Source organism: Caretta caretta, chromosome 1 (genome assembly GCF_965140235.1).
Source record: "Caretta caretta isolate rCarCar2 chromosome 1, rCarCar1.hap1, whole genome shotgun sequence".
Classification (NCBI taxonomy): Eukaryota; Metazoa; Chordata; order Testudines; family Cheloniidae; genus Caretta; species Caretta caretta.
This window is the reverse complement of record NC_134206.1, coordinates 13,371,564-13,392,125: the sequence shown is the minus strand read 5'-3', so window position 1 is coordinate 13,392,125 and position 20,562 is coordinate 13,371,564. Positions and strand designations below refer to the sequence as shown.

Here is a 20,562-nt window from a genome sequence, read left to right as displayed (position 1 = left end):
AAAATAACCTCAACTCCACCTCCCCAAATACACCCAAACCACCACTGCTATACTGAATGTCTAGGCAGCCATTTAACAATCTCATGGGTGTTTTTTACAGCCTGCTGTTCACGAGTAACAGCTGAGGTGACTAAAAATAGAAGAGAATAGAGGAAACATTTTTCTGTGTTTCCATGTGTTTGCTTTGTTCACCTGACAGGACTTTGGGTATGATCATCTCCATTGTTCTGCCTCCTTAGTCAATTAGGGCTTGTCTACATGGCTAGTTAGTGCATGGCAAGACGGGGTGTGAATGTATACTACGCTAGCCTGCAACTCACAAACTAGCCATGGTGGACCTTGCTCCTGCCTGCTAGAAGTCCCCCAGCGCTCTCTGATGGCCTCCCATCAAAAGGCACTGCAGAACTTTTAGGGTACGTCTACACTGCAATAAAAAAGCCACAGCACCAAATGTCAGTGCCTGGGTCAGTTGCCGGGCTAAAAATGGCAGTGTAGACGTTTGGACTCAAGGTGGAGCTTGGGTTTTGACACCCTTCCCATTTGTGAGGTTTCAGACCCTGCGCTCCAGCCCAAGCCTGAATATCCACACTGCAATTTTTAGCCCCCCAGCATGAGTCCTGTGAGCCCAGGTCAGCTGACCTGAGCCAGCCGTCGGTCTTTTATTGTGGTGTAGCAGGATCCAGGCAAGCTAGTGTGCCGTATATTCACATCTCACCTTGCCACACGCTAATGAACCATGTAGTCAAGCCCTTAATCAGTTTCCCCCTTGTTTGTGGGGGTCTTTCAGGTAGCAACAGAGAGGGGAGGAAAATATTTTTAAAAGTAGGAAAATGGGATTGCAAAACCTCAGAAACTGTCTTAGGAATTCCAGGCTAGGTGTAGTAACTGAAACGTCTTTGACCTCTTTCTTTCTTTCTTTCAGTTGACCACCATGGATTTCCAGTTCGCAGAGTCCCTTTAAGGTTGAAAGTGCAATTTTGGTGTTTGAACTGATTGACCTTGCAAAGAACTCTGGAGTTATAAGCTAAGTGAAGGCATTATAACCCCCCCGCTTGCTATGTAAGTCATGGCAAATGTCTTCCCCCATAGTAGCGATATGGCACAAATCTTTTAAACTAGGTCTCCGAGCTCCCACACAGATTATGTCTCACACTCGCGTGCTGCTTGTATAATGTCATCCTTGCCAGTCCAGTTTGGTCTGGTCAGCTGAGGTTGTCCATCTGGTTCAGTAGCATTTATACCTGTTTGTTCTCAATACGGACTGGGACCAAAACCCCAATTCTGAGTACCCCTGATCTGAGTATTAGTAGCCACAGCCGTTCAAAAATTGCAAGCCATGCCCCCCCCCCCCAATCATGATATTGGCTTACAAGAATCACAGGGTTTTTACAAATAATTGTTGAGTTCTTTTTATTTGCCTTATAGGTTTTGAACCTCCCTTTGCTTTAAACGAAAGCAAAGATTCTTGTGAAACAGCATGACTCCAGAAGCTGGGTCTTTAAGAAAAGCACCAAATATCATGAGATTCATGATAAAAAGCATGAGCGCTGGTAACATGGTAAGTATTGCATACATGCGAGAGTGGGACAGAGTGAAAAATGGGTTTTTCAGTTGAAGAGGTTGAACCGAAAAATCCAGATAATTCCAGTTCAATCGAAAGCAATTTTTTTCCTGAAAGTTTTCATTTAAAAAAAAATCATTTTGAGTCAACTAGAAATGAATTTCTTTTCAAGGGTTCTTTTCAAAGGGCTGATTTGGGAGTATTTTCCCCTTTTTTGGGTGTTTTTTTTTAAACTGGCCAAATGTCAATTTTGAAACCCCATTCAGAATTGTAAAGTCAAAACAGCCACTTTGGTATAGAACATTGACTCTTCTGAATTTTTTTTCCGCAACCAATACCTTCTGCTGAATTTAACCTGAATTTGACATATAGCTTTCGGGACTCAGAAAATGCTTTTATCAGTTAAAAACCTATTCAATGAAAAAAATTCATCCTGCTCTCTGCATGAACGTGGTTCAAAATCATAGCCCGATTCTGGATTTCGCAGATCTGTATAATCCAAACCCCTAGATCCAAACACTGACACTCTTTGCAGTCAGAATTTTAGTTTGCAGGATCTGCATTTTGCAAATGAACTGGGGACAGAGGAAGCATCGGAAGAGCCAAGAAATCCTGGGTGTTCTAAATCTAGATCCAGAATGGGTGTCTGGAGCCCCTTTCCCATCTGGTTCTGACTCCATTTTGCCCAGGGAAAGCACTCCAGAAAAAAAGTCCGCTAGGATTTGTTTGGTTTGCTGGCTTGCTTTATTACATCTTCCCATCATTCCCCTGCTAGGTCAGCTCAAACGAGAACAACACTCGTCTTTGCTCTGACAGCTGGGAACCGGTTTGATTCCCATACTTATTAGAGTAAGACTAGTGTGGGCTGGCTGGAGATGGCATCACTCTGATTGTATGACATTCTTCTGCACCAGCACGCCTCCTCTGCTCGCCAGTAGGCTTGCAAGAGCTGTGAAAGCAGTAAGAGTTCTCCCTTCCCAAGCAAAGGATGAGCTTGCCTCGACAGGCAGGCACTCGTAGAAGCTGCTGCTGCTCCCTGTGTGTAGGCTCTCACAAATCAGGAAGGAGGGGAAAGTGACAGAGAAACAATAACACCAAAAACTCCTCCAAAACAGCTGATGATGAAAGTGACCAGGAAGAAAGCAACTTGAAGGCAGCAGCGGGAGGAGGACAACGATTTTCCAAGAAACCTGGAACAGCAAATCTGTGAGTGTGTGACTGTAATGTGGTAATCTGTACTTTCTCTTTCTTCCCCTTTTCACAAACGCACAAGGGGGCACAAAACCAAGTTACATTTAGTTCCCTGAGAGGGGTGGGTGTATGCAGCACTCTTACCAGTAACTGCTGTCCCCTTGAGCTCCAGGATTTATCTTTGGTTTGGAGAGAAAAACTAAACATTGAAGGGACTGTGCTGCCTGAACATTGGACCCTGCTTCTGTGTGTGTGTGTGTGTGGGTCGGTGGGTGGGTGTGCACGCGTGCACACGCTCTAATGCTAATCACAGGGTGTAACTTGTTGCTGATTGTCTCTGGGTTGTCACTGTCCTAACCTGGATCCCTTTCTAAAAATAGGATCTAGCAGAACAGAGGCCAGCTTCGGTCCTTCTCCACCCACTCACTGCTGTTGTGGGTCCTTGTTGTTTATGAAGGGGAGTGAAAACTGAGTGACATGGTCAGCCAGGGGCTGCATCCAACTGCCCTGCCTTGACTGAATGACGTTTCCAAGTTCAGGAATCATAAAATCTCAGGGTTGGAATGGACCTCCAACCCCCTGCTCAAAGCAGGGCCAATCCCCAACTAAATCATCCCAGCCAGGGCTTTGTCAAGCCTGACCTTAAAAACTTCTAAGGAAGGAGATTCCACCACCTCCCTAGGTAACCCATTCCAGTGCTTAATGAGGAGTGAGGTTTTAAAGCCCTCACTGACATGCACCCAGCCGAACAGAAAGACACACTTGAAAAACTCCCCTTTCATATCAACCTACAGCCAGAAAGGTTCCCCCCCAACTCCCTGTTAGGGCAGGTTGGCAGCTCTGGGCAGAGTGACTGCAAACATGACCTCATCTCGCTTGGTAACTGGATACTGTGCATCGGGCTATTTATTGCCGTTGCTCTGCTGTCACGATCCATTGTCAGAAACAAGTTGGAGACCAAACGAGGGAGAGACTGACAGGGTGTGGAGTGGGCGCTGCTCAGAGCAGCAGGAAGGGGCTGGCTTGCCTGTTGATATTGTGATTGGCTGTAAATATTTAGCAGGTTTCAAAGCAGTGGCAGGTGCCGCTCAGCCATGCCAGTGTAAACCAGGAGGCGCAGCCCTGAAATGGGTGTGACTCCAGATTGAGGCCAGTGTAAGTGAGAGGAGAGTGGCTCAGTGTGGCTGTAGTTCTCTGCTGCTCTGTCCTCACACTTCCTGACCTGCTTCCCCCACCAGAAAAGAAAATAATAATAAAAATAAACACCGGGTTTGCTTATCAGTTTCATTTCCTCTGCTCCTCAGCTGCCAGTTTAACCCCTGAACTCTGAGAGGAGTGAAAGGTAAAGGCAGAAAAATGGTGGCAGCTGGAGTGGGAAATGCAGGGGGGAGGTGCCAGAGCAGTGGAGCTGGGGGAATGGGAGCAGAGAGGAGGACTGGGGCAGTAGGGGAGTGAACAGCCAGGTGTGTGAGCAGCTACAGCTGTTTGGCTGGTCTGGGTGGGAGATCTGTTCCTGCTTTCCCCTGAGACAGCAGGAGGAAGCTGGAACAGGATAAGGGGCAAGAACGCAGACCTGTTTGTTGCCTCCACCTATGGCATCTTGTCATGAACCAGGACTATAAGCTTTTCAGGGCAGGGACGGTCTACACCATGTTCGTGCAGCACCTAGCACGTCCCTTTGATCTGCAAGCAGCTCTCAGTGTCCCAGTGACGAGAAGGCCCCTAGGTACCCGAGACCTACTCAGCTCAGTAAACAGGCAGTGGGAGGACAAAGCGTATGTAACGACTTCCCTCTTGGCTGTTACCAGGATGAACCTAGACCCTTCAGCTGAAAGTGAAGAGCATAAACCACGGCAGATGGAGCTAAAGAGCTGACCCTCTGAACCAGCCGCTGCAGTAGGCTTGTAGCCTCTGGCCATCAGGCACATAGAAAAACACATAACTAGAGGTGGGCAAAAGAATTTCGATGCATGTTTCCCTGTCGAAGCTGAAATGTTTTGTAGAAATTTATTTGTTGGGAAGGTTTCTGGGGTCCAGGATGTAATTGAGAGAGAGAGGCCACCCCAGAGTATCCTGGTTTGGGGGCAGGGGAGAGAAGGAAAGGTGACGGAGACGGCCAGAAGAGCCTAGTGGTAGGGCACTTACTTGGGATGCGAGACCCAGGTTCAAGTCCCTGCTCTCTCCTGTGAATCAGGCAGAGGAGGGTGAAACAGGCAGGGCTCTGTCCCTGTGTAGTTATTGCTGCTGCTGCTCAGTGCCAGAGCACACACCCGCCCGCCCCCCCAGGGTGCCAGTAGCATCCCAGTGTGCCACAACTTGGTGCATCAAGAGGTAGTCTGGTGGGTGCTGCAAATATCCTAGGTGCAGAGGCTTAGACAATCACAGTTCAAAGGGAGCAATAAGGGGTCTGGTTTGGCCCCTGGGGGAAGTCAACGTGACTGTCAGGGCCAGGAGAAATGGAAGCTCCCTAAAAGCATGGGGGGGGGGGCAATGGCACCCAAACCGTGGCCTGGCCCCCCACCCCAAGCTGCCCCTTCTCTCTGAGCCCCTCTCCTCGTGCCATCCCTTCCCCCAGAGATCCTGCTCCCGTAGTGCCTCTTCCCTCCCAGACACCACCCCCCACTCACTCTTCTCCACCTCTTCCCCCTCCTCACTCGTCCTTACGGCCAATACTAAGTGGGAGGGCTATCCCTGCCCCCGTTCCAGCACCCCGGTCAGGGCTCTTCAGAATCCCGGTCTGCGTGCCCTCTCTCGTCTAGTCTCTAGTCAAGCAAATAGGCACTTGCAGGTTTCCAGGCCAGCCTCACCTTCGGGCTTGTCTTCACTGCAAGTGTTAGCACGAGCTAGTACACTCGAGTTACTGCATCAGAGCTAACCCCGCTTGAGTGAGGGCGGCCACACTGCCAACCAGCCCTGGAGCTACACAGCGGTAAGGCTGGGGCAGCTGCTGCTGAGATGTAATGCCAGCTGCTGCCTCTCCGCTGCCTTACTAGCCTGAGTATCAGCATCCCTCGAGCTTCAGCTCCTTCCCCACTGCCCGCCTAGCTCGTGGGAGTTTAAAGCACCATTTAACTCAAGCTAGGGATTTGCGTATGTGGCCGGGTGTTGAGTTAGGGGTAACGCTCCAGTTCTGACGTGAGCTAACTGTGTGGTGAAGACACAGCCTTAGGTGAGTGTCTCTCACGGGGGTCCTGCCACAGGGTGCGCTACTCACCGCTCCCTGGCGCCTCCTGCTGGCTGCTCTGGGGATTAGCTCTTTCAGCCTGACGCCCTCCTCTTGCGGTTCCTCGGCCCATCGTCTCACTCTGTCACCCCCTCTCTGGCTCCTCGGGAGCTGCGGCGCCTCATCCTCATGGCTGAGCCCTCCGGCCACGTCACAAGAGTCCTACCCTTCCCAGCTGTCACCACAGTCTTCCCCGTGATCCCAGGCGGCCCTTACATCCACTGGCCTGGCCGAGCTGCTCCTCAGTGGCTTGAACAAAGAGACCCAGACAGTCTTGAAGTTCACGGCCCAGATTGTGCCACTCATTCAGGGGCTGCTAGGGGAACCCCAGCCTGCCCTCAACTCTTGGCTCCATCCCGGGACCCTGTCTCCAGCAGCCAAGGTCTGTGTTAGCCCGAAGCTTCCTGCTGCTCCCCTGGACTGTTTCCTACCTTGCCTATCCCAGGCTTGCATCCTCTGCCCTTCTAGCCAAACCCCTCTTGCCTGGCTCCGCTAGACAGACCCTTCCTCTTGGGGCCAAAGCTTCTTCTCTCCCTTGTCCCAGGGAGAATGACTGCAGCCCTCTTCTCTACAGCCCCTTCCTGCTGCCAGCTCCTGGGCTTTATAAATGCCCCCCACCTGTTCCTGCACAGGTGAGCGCTCCTCTCAGTCTAAATATCCCCCAGCTTGCAGCCTGATAGGTTAATTGGCCCACCCGGCCTATGTTAACCCCATCACAGGCCCCTCCACACTGGCTGCTCCCCAGTCACTGCTGCTCCCCATAAGACCCACCCAGACCTGCTCCCAGCTGTAACATTCAGCAGCCCCTGCTCTGCATACAGCTCCAGGGGGGCTTTCTCTGCAGCTCCTGGCTCACCATGCACCTGCTGCTTCCCAGCAGAGTTCAGCCCTTCCCAGATCAGGACCCTTCCTGGTAGCTGGTCAGGAGAAAGGGAATTGTGGTGGGGAGGGTGCTGATGGGAGTTGCAGTCCCCTGCTTAGCAGATCCATCACAGTTGCTCCTTATCCTGCTTTTGGTCTACACTTGGCTATTCTCAGGTGTCTCTCCCATTCTCGGGCTTTTTCGCAAAAGAAAATCGAAAGTCCTCATTTTCATTCCACACTCACAGACTCCTGTTTGGTCAGACTCTCAATTATCCAAATGACTCGGTGTCACCAATGGGGTTTCGGCTAAATGGGATCCTACGTTAGCCCACAGAACGTCTGCTAGTTCATTATGAAATAACAGTGGAGCTAAAGTACCGGTCTGATGAAGTGAGCTGTGGCTCACGAAAGCTCATGCTCAAATAAATTGGTTAGTCTCTAAGGTGCCACAAGTACTCCTTTTCTTTTTGGTCTTAAAAGAAATGACCAAAGTGCCTGGTGTAATGCACAAGGCTCGCATTGCTTGTCTTAAATGGTTTTGTCACTCACCTATTCATTCACAACATTCAGTCATTCAAATGGGGCTTCCCGGCGTCAGTGGGGATTGGCAATGTATTTTTATTAATAACCACCTGCGCGCAACTATATTAAAAGCCACACACCATTAGAACTTTTAGCCTACTTTCTTTCCCTGCGGTGACTCGGCAGATGTACTGGGTCTTGCACTCTTCAACCTTTTTGCAATTTTACACCACTATACTGTCGTCGGTTTCAGCTGAGTTAATTTTAATTTACCAGCGTAAACGAGATCAGAGCGAGGCCCATCATCTCTAACCAGGCTAATCGGTCATTTAGTTTGCTGTTGATCAGGGACAAGCAATGACACAGGTTTTCTTAACTGGAACTTCTGGGTAAGCTACAAGAGTTAGTGAATGCAGCGTTGATGGTGTTCCATGTTTGCAGGGGCAGCTTTTTTGTCTAAGTATCTTATTTCCCTTTCTGCTCCAACCTTCTGTCCGCTTGATTACAAAATGACTTTGGCAATCTGCCATTTCCTCTGTGTTCAGAGGGAGCAATAAATCTCATCCCAGCTCTGAACAAACCCCCACATATAATTACTCGATAACATTCCAGAGGTGATATATTTTGTGGCATGAAAAATCATCCACACTCTAAAATGTTCAGGGATTTCACTTTTCACTTCAACTAATAAAGCTGATGGATCCTTCTTCCTCCTTTATGTACACACAGAAATCTTTGTCCTCCTTTCTCCTAAGTTCATCAGTAAACATTCCAGTTAAATGAAGCATATGTCAGCAACTGAAGGGCGAAAGCTTTGTAAATGAATCTTCTGGAGTCCTGGAATTATTCCACATCTCCTTTCCAGGCGAAAGGGCTAACGTACAGCACGTGTTTATAGAAAACTGGAGAAGTAAGGTACTTAAGTATGTTAACTATTCCATCAGTGATTTATTTCTTCCTGGCCATACAGAGGAGGAGATTATCTCTGGATAGTAACACAAGTGTAAAAAAAAAATAAATAGGTCTAGCTGATCACTAAAGTCGCCACCATTTTTGTAGTCAAGTCCCTTCTTAATGTTCACATCTCCCATGATGCCCACAGGAAGTGTATCAATCCATCATTATTAGTGGATATTAATTAAAAAATAAAAATTGATCTATGTGAGATTCTAATCGTCTTCCAACGAATAGTACTTTATACCATGAGTTGTCCCCTGAAGTCAATGGAACTGACGCATGGTGCAACTAAATCAGGGTATCAGAATCTGGCCCTAAGATATTTCTGTGGCAACTGCTTCCATCGTGTCTAAGCACTGTTATCGGTCACTTTACCCCAGCTTCCCTGCTTCTAGCACATTGTGAGGTCCGTAGAGCAGGGACCATCTTCCTGATGGGCTCTCAACAGCACAGTGTTGAAGTGTCACGGGCACAAATTATGCTTGTACCTTTTTTGGCATATGAAGAAAGAGGCCTCAAAAGACGTTTTAAAAGTTTTTCCCCCATCTTAATGTTATTTTTACAAGAGATGGTTGAAAAATGGTGTGTGTGTGGGGAGGGGGGCGGGTCACAAAAATTACAAAGCGTCTTCAATTTTTTACAAATATTTCAACCGGTTCTATTCCGTGTGCAATGGCAAGTCTGGTTGGGGCAGAGAACTTTTTGGGAGTCCCACAGGATGTTCGCTGGGAGCTCACGGAATCAAAGGGCCGGGTGTATTGAATCTTTAACATAGTTGCCTTTTCTCCAAAATGTAAGCAGGCATTGCAGTTAAATAATGTCACATATATAAACAATTTAACATATTGACTACAAATCTCTCCCCCTCCCAGTTGCTCACATTTCATTCTCTTAACTTTTGTACAAAATTTCAAGCAGTCATCACAGAGTCTTCCAGGCAGACAAAAGCTGGATTTCTAATGTAAAAACCAAGCAGAATCCTGCCCTATTTACAAAGTCTTTCCAGCTTTCACTATCTGTCACAAAGAAGCATAAAAGGTCACAAGCCCAATTTCTCCCCCTTTTATAACGTTTGCAAGTCTTAAATGACACTGAACTTCCTAATACAATAGAATGGCTTGGTTTACAGGGAAGAGCTCTGCCACGCAAGCTGAAAAGGGAATTTTATAACGCAGGTAGCTGTGTGGGTGGGAAGTTCAGGAGTCATCACAGCAGCAGTGACAGAAGGTGAGATGTTATAGAATAAGTATTGCTCTGAACAAGTGAAAGAGGAGAGCTGATTGCATTGGTTCTGTGTTGAGTCAGTCTGAGAACCTGCTATGTTGTGAGCTTCCAAGACTCATATCTTCCAACTAAATTAAAATAAACCAGATTAAGGCCACTTTGATTCTGCATGAGAGCGTCCGCACAAGGGCTGAATGCACTTTAACTACTCCACTTTAAATTCGTACCTTCCTTTTGTGATTTCAGATTAACTCTCCTTAGCGTCCCTGTGTAGACAAGCCCCAGGAGTCATGCTGTCTGGTTCAGGAATTAGAATGAAAGGAGGAAATGATGCCTGGGGATTGCCCCTCTGTAGAAGCCCAGGTGGCACAGATCTGACTCTGTGTGCCCATCGCACAGCCTTTGATGTAAGGGGCTAATTAGTCCCCAGTGTGATACTGATTCACGTGATGCGGACACCTGACTGCAGTTCAGCAATGCCCAGGCACCTGCAGGGTTGCAACCTCTCTCTGGAAGCATATCTGCAGCTGCCCCTGTTCTTCCAGCCCACTGTGATTTCTGTGCTGCAGTCACCCCTGGAGTATTTATGGGGGTGCTTTAGGGTTATTTTACCAATCGCTTTTCAGATTTACCCGCTGATGAACGAGGGAAGAGGTGCAAAGTGAGGGACGGTTCCCCTCCCCCTCCTGAGACTTAGTGTCTTTGGGATCCAATAAGAACAGGTGTCGGGAGAGCCCCAGAATCTGCCTGCCCAGACCAGTGGAGACTGAGTCAGCTCCTCTCCCTTTCTGGAGTAACAGGAGAAGATAAACACTGCTTGGGAGAGGAAGGAAGAGGACGACCTGGCATTCTGCTGTCATGGCCTGGCTCCACTGATCGGTCCAACCACGCTATTTAAGCCAGAAGGAGGCACAGGAAGTTTGTCCGAGCAACAAGGTGATTTCCTGTTCTTGCTGAGCCTGCTTCGGACCCTGCTTGTGCCTGCCTGCTGACCCTAACCCTGTTCCTGCTTCCTGTTCCACTCCTGGCTCCTGCCTCGCCCCGCCTTCGCTCCTGTTCCCGCCATGGTCCTCTCCCTTCCAGTTCCTGCCAGATGCCTTGCCCACTGGTTACCAGTTCCAACTGTAGGCTCCGACTTCTGATCCTGACTCAGGCTCGACCCCTGGCTCTGGCCCTCAGCTTCGATTCCTGGTTCTGACTCTGGCTTGACCCCTGGCTCTGGTAACTGGCTGTTGATTCTGATACTGACCCTTGGCTTCGTTCCCCAACCTGGATGCCTGCTCCGCCCACTAGACCTGACTCCTGCTCTGAGTACTAGGCCAGACTGCTTACATCCCGCTCCGTAACAGCGGGGAGGTACCTCCGGGAACTAGTTCAGGCTCCTTGATTCAGTCCTGGCCTGGCCCTGGCATGGGAGCAGCCATGAAGCTGCTCCGACTTACATCAGTGGAGAGCTGATGTGACAGAGCCCTGCTTTGGCCCCCGCTTCTGCCTCCAGCTCACTCCTAATAACCTCCCATCTCTCGCCACGCTCTGGGTGCAGGCGCTGGCAGAGCCACCTCCGCCATCGAGGAGCTCCTCTCCAAACAGGGAACTCTCTGCTGGCTGTTGCTGCTCAGCATCCGAATGGCCCAAAGAGGATGGGGTGGAGCGGAGAATCCATCTCCCAGGTGCTCGCTGCAATGCCAGGAGACTCCTCTAGTGTCATAGACCTGGTGTAGAGTCCCCTACGCCACTCTTCACCCGCTAACGCCACCACAGGGGACATGGGGAGAGGAAAGGACATAGGGCCAGGGCGCCCCTGCACTGCCCCAATCCCTGGCTGTGATTCGAGGACTCCTCAAGCTGCTGTAACGCACCTTGGGCACCAGCTCCGGACACAGCAGCCCCAGGCTCAGGCGAGCTTCTAAGCCCACCCCCGTCCCTACGTGTCAGAGCCGGAGCTCCAGCCTAAGCTGCCACTGCAAAGTGCTGTCTACCCAACTGTCTGTACAGCGCTAGGGCGAGCCGTGCTGACCCGTCTGCCGACCTGGGCTGGGAGGCTCACCTCCGCGGGCCGCGTGTGGACGTATGCCTCGGCCCCTCCAGCACAGCCTGTGCTGTGCACAGTTTGGCCTGACCCCAGGCCCTGCGCAGGAATCCTGTGTGTATTTTTCCACACCGTCATCATTGCTGTTAGTTCAAGGACATTTGCAGAAAAGAATAGGCAGGGTCCTGCCAACGCTTGGACTGCGTTTTCCCTACAGTAAATAAGTGCCTTTGCGCTCTCTGCTCCTAATTAACCAAGCGAGATATGAAAATGCTGGATGCTGGAGCAGCCCGACTCTCTGGGTGAAGGTCTGGGGCACTTGAAGTGTGCTCTTAATGCATGGTCTCAGCTGTAATTCAACACAGGCAGTCTCCGGAGACCTGACCAGTGCTTAAAGCCGTTCTCGCTCTAAAGAAAAGTCCACTGCAGTTAAAGGGGGGGGGGGGGGTGATTCCCCTCCAGTTTAAATGAAGCCAGCATAAAGCCCATACAGTGCATCAATTTAAAATCTGTAATGTAAAGCCCCTGGAAAGTGCATTTACATTTGGCCGGAAGCATCCAGCCACAAATGCACCCGTTGTCTTTGTTGCGAGAAGAGAGCTTCCAGGCAGCTGAGTGCAGGTCAGGTCAATGTCAGGAAGGGTTTGTTTTAGGTGAGACTCTTGTGCTTTCCAGCTCATTCAGCTGGGTCGGTTCTCTGAGCTGTACACAAAGGCCACGACCACGGGTTACGAATACATTTCAAGTGCCACAGACTTTGACCCACAGTTTCCCTGCTCCAATATTTTCACCCCTTGTCTCGTTGATTACGACCAGAAGGTCACTCATTTACTGTAGTAGAGTCAGTGATAAAACGGAATTCACTAATATATATAATGGAGCCAGGCCAGAGCTGCACTCTTCAGACCCTGCACTGAGCACATCCGAAGTCCAGGGGGTGTTTGGATCGAGGGTTCTGGTTCAGTCCATTGCAGGCCAGCTAGGCAGTTCGGCTTTGCATCAGAACATTCCCCAACTCTAAGGTATTTATTATATCACAATAGCACCTAGAGGCCCCCACATAGTAGTGGTCAAGACAGAGAAAGGGCAGGTGGGGAAATTGAGGCACAGCGAGGTGACATGATTTGCCTAAGGTTGCACATCAGAGTTGAGACTAGTTCCCACTCTCCTGACTCTCACGCTAGCACCCCATCCCCCAGACTCCTGTTTATACTCCCCCATTTGCTCTGGGCCTGTCTCTAGTGCACAACCTGGCAGCCTTTCACCTCTCAAAATGTTGGTGAGCTTTGGGACCAAACACTCTCCCTGCTCTCAGTGGAGGGGTTTGCAGGGCTGCAGGTCCAGTTTTGCACCTGGTGTTGCAGTTACTTTGTTAGACCCTTCAAGCTCTTTGCTAGTTCCCCCCCCCCCCCAGCCCCCCAGTCACAGAGCAGGTCTCGTGTGTGTGTCCTGGACCAGCACTGCCTGCTGTCTGACAGAAACCCATGGGCACGCTGAGGTCATTCCACTGCTGAAATGAAGTGGGAGTGTCTGGCACCGCTTGAAAGACGCTTGGCTGGAAGGAGTGTTATTCCGTGGTCTGTGTGAAAGGAGCTGATGGTCTCCTTCCAGTCCGTAGCCAGCAGCTGCCCACATCACACAAACCGTCCCTACAATTGGCACTAGCTGGCCCCCTTGCAGGCAGCGTCAGCAAAGAAGCTGAGCGTTGAAGAGAGTTACGGAGACTCAGCAACCCTTTCAGTCCTGTTGTTATTTCGAGTGCCCGGGGCAAATGGTGCTTGACAGGAGGCAAGATGGGCCAACACTGAACAGCTCGGTGGGTCGGAGAAATGTAGGGACAGTCGGACACAATACAAAGCTCATTGCTTAGGGTGGTCCCACAGGACAGGAGGAAGCACACTGGCTGGAGTGGTAGGCCCGGCTGCCCTGTGCTGGCCCTGTTCTGTGGAGGAACTCAGGGTTTTATTCTCCAGGGCTGTCAATCCAGCATCACCGGAGCTTTATCCAGGCAGGTATCTGCACTCAGACATCACCCAAGCATTAGGGGTCGCTCCATTGTGCCTCGGGCCAGGAGGTCATGGTTTGTAGATCATCTGCTTTATGCTGCTTGGTTGGGTTTCTTGTGGCGCTTGCTGCGATGGCCACATTGTCCCTGCCATGCCTGCTCACTCCTTCCCTTTAACACGTAGTCCTGCCATGAGTGCGGGGCACTGGACTAGATGACCTCTTGAGGTCCCTTCCAGTCCTACGATTCTATGATTCCCGCAGATGCTGAAGGAGCTCCAGACTGGGTCTGTGCCTGGAGGAGACCAATTCCCTGTCCACCAGCTCCTGTGTTCCATGCATGGAAGGAAAGTCCCTCACCCCAACTCTTGAGCATGGGAAGGGAGGGCCCCGTAGATAGGTCCTTACCCCAACTTCCCTACAGCATGGGGGTAGGTCTCTTCCCTACCCAAGCCAGCTGCTTCACTCCTGTGGAACTGAGCATGGGAGGAAATAGCCATCTGCTGCTGCCCCCAAGCATCTCCTGACTTCATGGCACATCCCCAGCCCCGATTCTCCAAGGCACCCCGGGAGCAGTAGGAAAGTTCTTTTAAGCAGTAGAGAGGGTTGAGGCGTTTCACTAGCGGTGGGACTTGGACACCTCAGCTCACTTAGAACACACACCGTCCCCAGGGGCACCATTTCAGATTTTGGTAGGCTACCTAGGCACCTGAAAATTCAATTTTTTTGGCAGATAAGTTAGCAATTAGCTGACAGGAGCACCGTGTCTCATTCCTATACAAAAGAAAGAAAAGTAAATAAATATGGGACCCTCTCATCTCTAATACTAACATGTTCGGACATCTTGTGGCAAGTCATTTAAGGGACCCTGGTTAGGTTTAAAATTGTAATGTATATTCTTACTTTATTCCTTGTTAGTAATTCTGTGGAGAGAGAGACCCTGTCAGGACTCCTGGGTTCTATCCCAGTTCTGGGAGAGGAGTGGGGTGTAGTGGGCTACAGTGGGGGGCAGATATATCTGGGTTATGTATAAGAACATCAGAACGGCCAGACTGGGTCAGACCAATGGTCGATCTAGCCCAGTATCCTGTCTTCCGACAGCGGCCAGCGCCAGGTGCTTCAGAGAAAATGAATAGAACAAGCGCTAATCAAGTGATTCATCCTGTTGCCCATTCCCAGCTTCTGGCAAACAGATGCTAGGGACACTTCAGAGCATGGGGTTGCATCCCTGCCCATCCTGGCTAATAGCCATTGAGGGACCTACCCTCCCTGAACTTATCTAGTTCTTTTTTGAACCCTGTTATAGTTTTGGCCTTCACAGCATCCCCTGGCAATGAGTTCCACACGTTGACTGTGAAGAAATACTTTCTTTTGTTTATTGTAAATCTATTGCTTATTAATTTCATTGGGTGAGCCCTAGTTCTTGTGTTACGTGAAGGAGTAAATAACACTTCCTTATTCCTTATTCAGAGTAACAACACGGCTGTTACTCTGAAACTTCCTTATTCAATTTTTTCACTCCAGTCATGATTTTATAGACCCCCTAGTATATCCCCCCTTAGTCATCTCTGTTCCAAGCTGAAAAGTCCCAGTCTTATTAATCTCTCCTCATATGGAAGCCGTACCATACCCCTAATAATTTTTGTTGCCCTTTCCTGAACCTTTTCCAATTCCAATATATCTTTTTTGAGATGGGGTGACCACATCTGCAGGCAGTATTCAAGCTGTGGGCCTACCATGGATTTATATAGAGGCGATATGATATTTTCTGTCTTATTATCTATTTCTTTCCTCATGATGCCCAACATTCTGTTCGCTTTTTTGACTGCTGCTGCACATTGAGTGGATGTTTTCAGAGAACTCTCCACAGTGACTCCAAGATCTCTCTCTTGAGAGGTAACAGCTAATTTAGACCCCATCATTTTGTATGTATAGTTGGGATTATATTATGCCATGTGTATTACTCTGCATTTATCAACATTGAATTTCATCTGCCATTTTGTTGCCCAGTCACCCAGTTTTGTGAGATTCTTTTGTAGCTCTTCGCAGTCAGCTTTAGACTTAACTATCTTGAGTAGTTTTGTACCATCTGCAAATTTTGCCACCTCACTGTTTCCCTCTTTTTCCAGACCCTTTATGTTGAATAGGGCTGGGCCCAGTACAGACCCCGGGGGGACACCACTATTTACCTCTCTCCAGTCTGAAAACTGACCATTTATTCCTACCCTTTGTTTCCTATATTTTACCTGGAGCGCCTGGCAATGCTTTCAGGAACGTCTAACTATCCTTAATTTAATTTAATGACAAGCCTTTTGTTATCTTAATCACTCTGCCTGTGTTTATAAACAAACTCCCTGCCCCCAAGGGTGGAAGCTGGGAGCAGCCCAGAAATCATCACATTTCACACTCAAAAAGAAAAGGAGGACTTGTGGCACCTTAGAGACTAACCAATTTATTTGAGCATGAGCTTTCGAGAGCTACAGCTCACTTCATCGGATGCATACTGTGGAAACTGCAGAAGACATTATATACACACAGAGACCATGAAACAATACCCCCTCCCACCCCACTGTCCTGCTGGTAATAGCTTATCTAAAGTGATCATCAAGTTGGGCTATTACCAGCAGGAGAGTGAATTTGTGTGGGGGGGCGGAGGGTGAGAAAACCTGGATTTGTGCTGGAAATGGCCCAACTTAATGATCACTTAGATAAGCTATTACCAGCAGGACAGTGGGGTGGGAGGAGGTATTGTTTCATGGTCTCTGTGTGTATATAATGTCTACTGCAGTTTCCACGGTATACATCCGATGAAGTGAGCTGTAGCTCACGAAAGCTCATGCTCAAATAAATTGGTTAGTCTCTAAGGTGCCACAAGTACTCCTTTTCTTTTTGCGAATACAGACTAACACGGCTGTTACTCTGAAACATTTCACGCTCAAAGTGTGCTGCTGTTAAGAGCTCCATCTTGGGCTCAAACAGACCTCCAGTACGAAATTCGGGGGAGGGGCCTCCTGTGCCACCCCTGAGTGCCCAGCAATGGGTGTGCTCTAGATACACCAACAACACTAATGTGGGGACCACCAGAGGCCACAGACAGGCACGCTGAGCCCCCAGTGCAGGGCCAATATCCTGCTGGACATTCCACTGCTAGGGTTGCCAACTTGCTAATTACACAAAACCAAATGCCCTTTCCCTGCCGCCTTCCCCGCCCGATGCCCTGCCCCGACCCACCCCTTCTCCAACGCCCTGCTCCCACTCACTCTATCTCCTCTCTCTCCATCGCTCTCTCCCCCACCCTCACTCACTTTCACTGGGCAGGGTCAAGGAGTTGGGGTGCAGGAACGGGTGCGGGGTATGGGCTCTGGGATGGAGTTTGGGTGTGGGAGAGGGCTCAGGGGTGGAGCAGGGAGTTGGGTGCAGGCTCTGGGAGGGAACTAGGGTGCAGAAGGGGATTCTGTCCTGGGGCAGGGGGTTGGGGTGCGGGAGTGGGTTTGGAATATAGGCTCTGGCCAGGCGGCTCTTACCTCAGGTGGCTCCCAGTCCATGGCACAGTGGGGCTAAGGCAGGCTCCCTGCCTGCCCTGGCTCCACACAGATCCCGGAAGCAGCCGGCATGTCCGGCTCCTAGGCGGAGGGGCCAGGAAGCTCTGCATGCTGCCTGCCCCCGCAAGCACCACCCCCGTAGCTCCCATTGGCCACAGTTTCCAGCCAATGGGAGCTCCAGAGCTGGCTCTCTGGGCAGGGGCAGCATGCGGAGCCCCCATGGGCACCCCTGTGCCTAGGAGCTGGACCTGCTGGCTGCTTCCGGGAGCCGCGTGGAGCCAGGGCAGGCAGGGAGCTTGCCTTAGCCCCACTGTACCGCTGACCGGACTTTTAGCGGCCCAGTCAGCAGTGCTGACTGGGCCGCCGGGGTTCCTTTTCAATCAGGCGTTCCCGTTGAAAACCAGACACCTGGCAACCTCACCCACTGTGCAGAGCTCTGTGGTGACCCAGTCTCCTCTGTGAGACCATCTTGCACAAGTGAAAGGAAACTCATGCTCCTCTCACGGGGCTTCCCCAGCGTGAGGGTGGGATGGGGTTTGCCCTTTGTCGGCCAATCAGTGGGTCCAGCCCCCCACAACCTGGGGATTCCTCCAGATGGAGACCCTGTGTCTCTGCTGTGCTACCAGGGGCCTCCCCAGTTGCTTCTGCCCTTGGAACCTCCCCTCAGGAGTTTTCTACACTGCACCAGGAGAGAGCAGGAGTTAGTGGGGCTTGTTAGGGCCTGAGCTTGCTCCATGGAGTCCATGCAACAGCTCCTGCTGACGGCCGCAGGGGCAGGGCTTGACGTTTCCCCTTTGAGTTTTGCCCCCTCTGCCTGGGGAGGCAGAGGCAGCGATCTGGGGTTACACGCTCCATCTTTCTCCCGTGACTCCTCACGCCGCCTTCTTCATGGAGGAGACCGGCAAACACTTTTAAACTCACGTGAGCCACGACCCTACGTAAGGCCTTGAGAAACACTGGGCCAGACTCACAGAACAAGGCTCGAGCGCTAAGCAAAGCCCAGCGTGATGCGTGTGGCGCGGTGCCTTTCCAAACCTGACTGAAGCCTTTTCTCGAGTGGCCGGCGGTGTTCAAAACCACAGCCCGCCAGCACACCCACGCGCAGCCCATTAGATTAACATCGCCATTTGATGAGTCGCTCGGAAATGCTTGTGTTTGTTTCCTTGTTCCTGAAAAGGTCGCGCTGAAAAGGTCATGTTCACTACGGCTACGTCTCCGGTAGAGAGCTCACAGTGGCGCAGCTGTATCACAGTGCAGCTGCACCTCTGTAAGATGTCTCATGTAGCCGCTCTGTGCCGACAGGAGAGAGCGCTCCCGTCACGTGGTAGTGTAGACGTGGCCAACGACTTGGCACAACCTGAGCTCCTCCAGGGCGTTTGAGCCAGAGCCCTGCTGGTAAAAACCAGGGCTGCTGCACCTAGGGCAGTCACTGCTCCAGGAATAATTTTCACCCTTGTTCCGAAACAGCCCCAATCTGGTCACCTTCTGGACACATTCCAAACTCAGCCTTGTCCCTAGGCATGTGGAAGTGGGGCTGGGATTGTGACTGTAGTGGTGTGGAATTGCCCCCAGGTGAGGGGCATTTGTGGTGGGTTATTTTAAATTGCCACTTCTAGGATGCGTTAGAAAAGTGCCTAAAATGTCTGGATGAGCACCCTCTGTTTGCTACTGTAGTGTCCAGCCCTTCCCAGTCACTAATGTATCGATTCTCACAGCACTCCTGTGAGGTGGGGCAGCTCCCATTTTACTGCTGGGGAAATGAGGTAGAGAGGACAGGTGATTTGCCCAAGGTTACACAGAAAGTCTGTGGCAGAGCAAGGAATTGAGCCCAGGTCTCCAGCTGGTGCTCTGCTGACTGGGCCATACTTCGTCTCGTTATAGCATTTCTACATATGCGAATAAATTATAAACATATGATCCCTTCTTATAGCGCAAAGCACTTTTATTATTCATTATTACTACAGACTATGAATTGTAACGGGTGGCACTGATGTAGCATCTTTCTTCCAAGCGTTTGCTCCTTGAGGCAGGGATTTAGTTGAGGATTGGTCCTGCTTTGAGCAGGGGGTTGGACTAGATACCTTCTGAGATCCCTTCCAACCTGATATTCTATGATTCTATGAACACATCTACCTCTGGTTTTGCACAGCGTCGGGCATATTGGTGCCCCCCTGCTGATTGGGATCTTTGGGTGCTATGGTAATATAAATATCCAATCAGAGAATCTTCCAAATGCCGATTGTCCTTGCCACATTCCCCTGAGAAGGGTAAACTGAGGTACAGAGCAGTGAAATTGATTGCCCCAAACTTACGTGAGCTGTTGAAATGCAGCCACCTCTGGGGGTGGGGATGGCGGATATTTAAGGGCACGCAGCCACCGTGTACACAATTTTAGAACAGGCCATGAACAAAGAATACCGTAGCCAACCAGCTCTGAGCACAGCATTTTAAAATACAGTAATTTGCCATGATATGCCCGGGGGGGTCTCATCTAAAACTACCAGTGGCCTTTCTGCAGGTGGCAGGGTGGGGAAGGGCAGGGGAAGGGGGTTGGAGCACAGAGCATAGGCGCTTTGATAGAGTGCTCTCCTTTGTTTGCGGTGCTTTGTCTCCAAGAGCAGGCCGGCTTCCACTAAATAGTCTGCAAAGCCACGAGCAACGCCCTCCTCCCACGTGCTGGATGCCACCCAGGCCCGGTGCTTTGCGGGTGCTTGCACGGGAGGAGCCTTAGCAGCCGGGTCTGGCTTATTTCAAAGGCGCTTCCTTGGCCAGAGGTGAGGTCTGAGCACAGGACTATCACCCAGGGGCTCCTGCATGTTCTAATTTCAGACCCCTGCTCCAGGACGGGGCTGAGCTCCACTGGCTCATCCCACATCCTGATTGCCTGAACCCCCACGCTGTGCGGGGAGCCCCTGCAGAGCTGGGCTGCATGGGGTGCAGAATGCGCTGCCCAGATATTGCCCCCTCCCTCCCCTCAGCAGGACTGTACCTGTTCCACCAACTCCAGGCTCCCCACGTGCAGGGTGCAAGATTTGCTCCGTGGGCAAGTGCAATCCAGCGCATACTAGGGAATAAGAGGGCAGGGCTTTGGCAGGCAGTGGGGGGGGGGGGGGGGGACTGAGAGGGAGAGCAACAAAGAAAGAGCCAGATTCCTCTCTCCTCCTCCCCCATGCCTGTGAGATCACTGGACCGACAAAGGCCTCTGTCCAGTTCTGGGAGTGGGGTGTTTCATGCACTCTGGCCACTGAAGTCAGTGGAAAAATATCCATCGACTTCAATGAGCTTCAGACCCAGGGCCAGGGTCCGACCCCTTTGCTCACGCTGAGTAGCATCTCGCTATGCCGTTAGTCCCAACGAAACAACGGGGGCTGTTTGCAGAGGGGGGGGAGGGACTAGAGAAGCTGCGTCCAGCACACATTAAGCTCAGCACCAATGGTGCACGGGC

The 20,562-nt window shown here is 50.7% G+C and overlaps 1 protein-coding gene across 6 annotated transcripts in view; it reads left to right on the top strand.

The window, feature by feature from the left end:
• The first annotated feature begins 2,393 nt into the window (after positions 1 to 2,393).
• P2RY2 (purinergic receptor P2Y2) overlaps positions 2,394 to 20,562 on the top strand; it is a 38,946-nt gene continuing 20,777 nt past the window's right edge. For 2 of the 6 annotated variants that reach the window (XM_075126058.1, XM_048839660.2), the window contains exons 1-2: positions 2,396 to 2,767; positions 4,561 to 4,700. The gene's annotated coding sequence lies outside the window, so the exon portion shown is untranslated. Of the gene's footprint in view, positions 2,768 to 4,560; positions 4,701 to 10,174; positions 10,479 to 20,562 lie in introns of those variants that run through there. The other 4 variants (XM_048839652.2, XM_048839683.2, XM_048839674.2 and 1 more) reach the window with 4 other exon arrangements.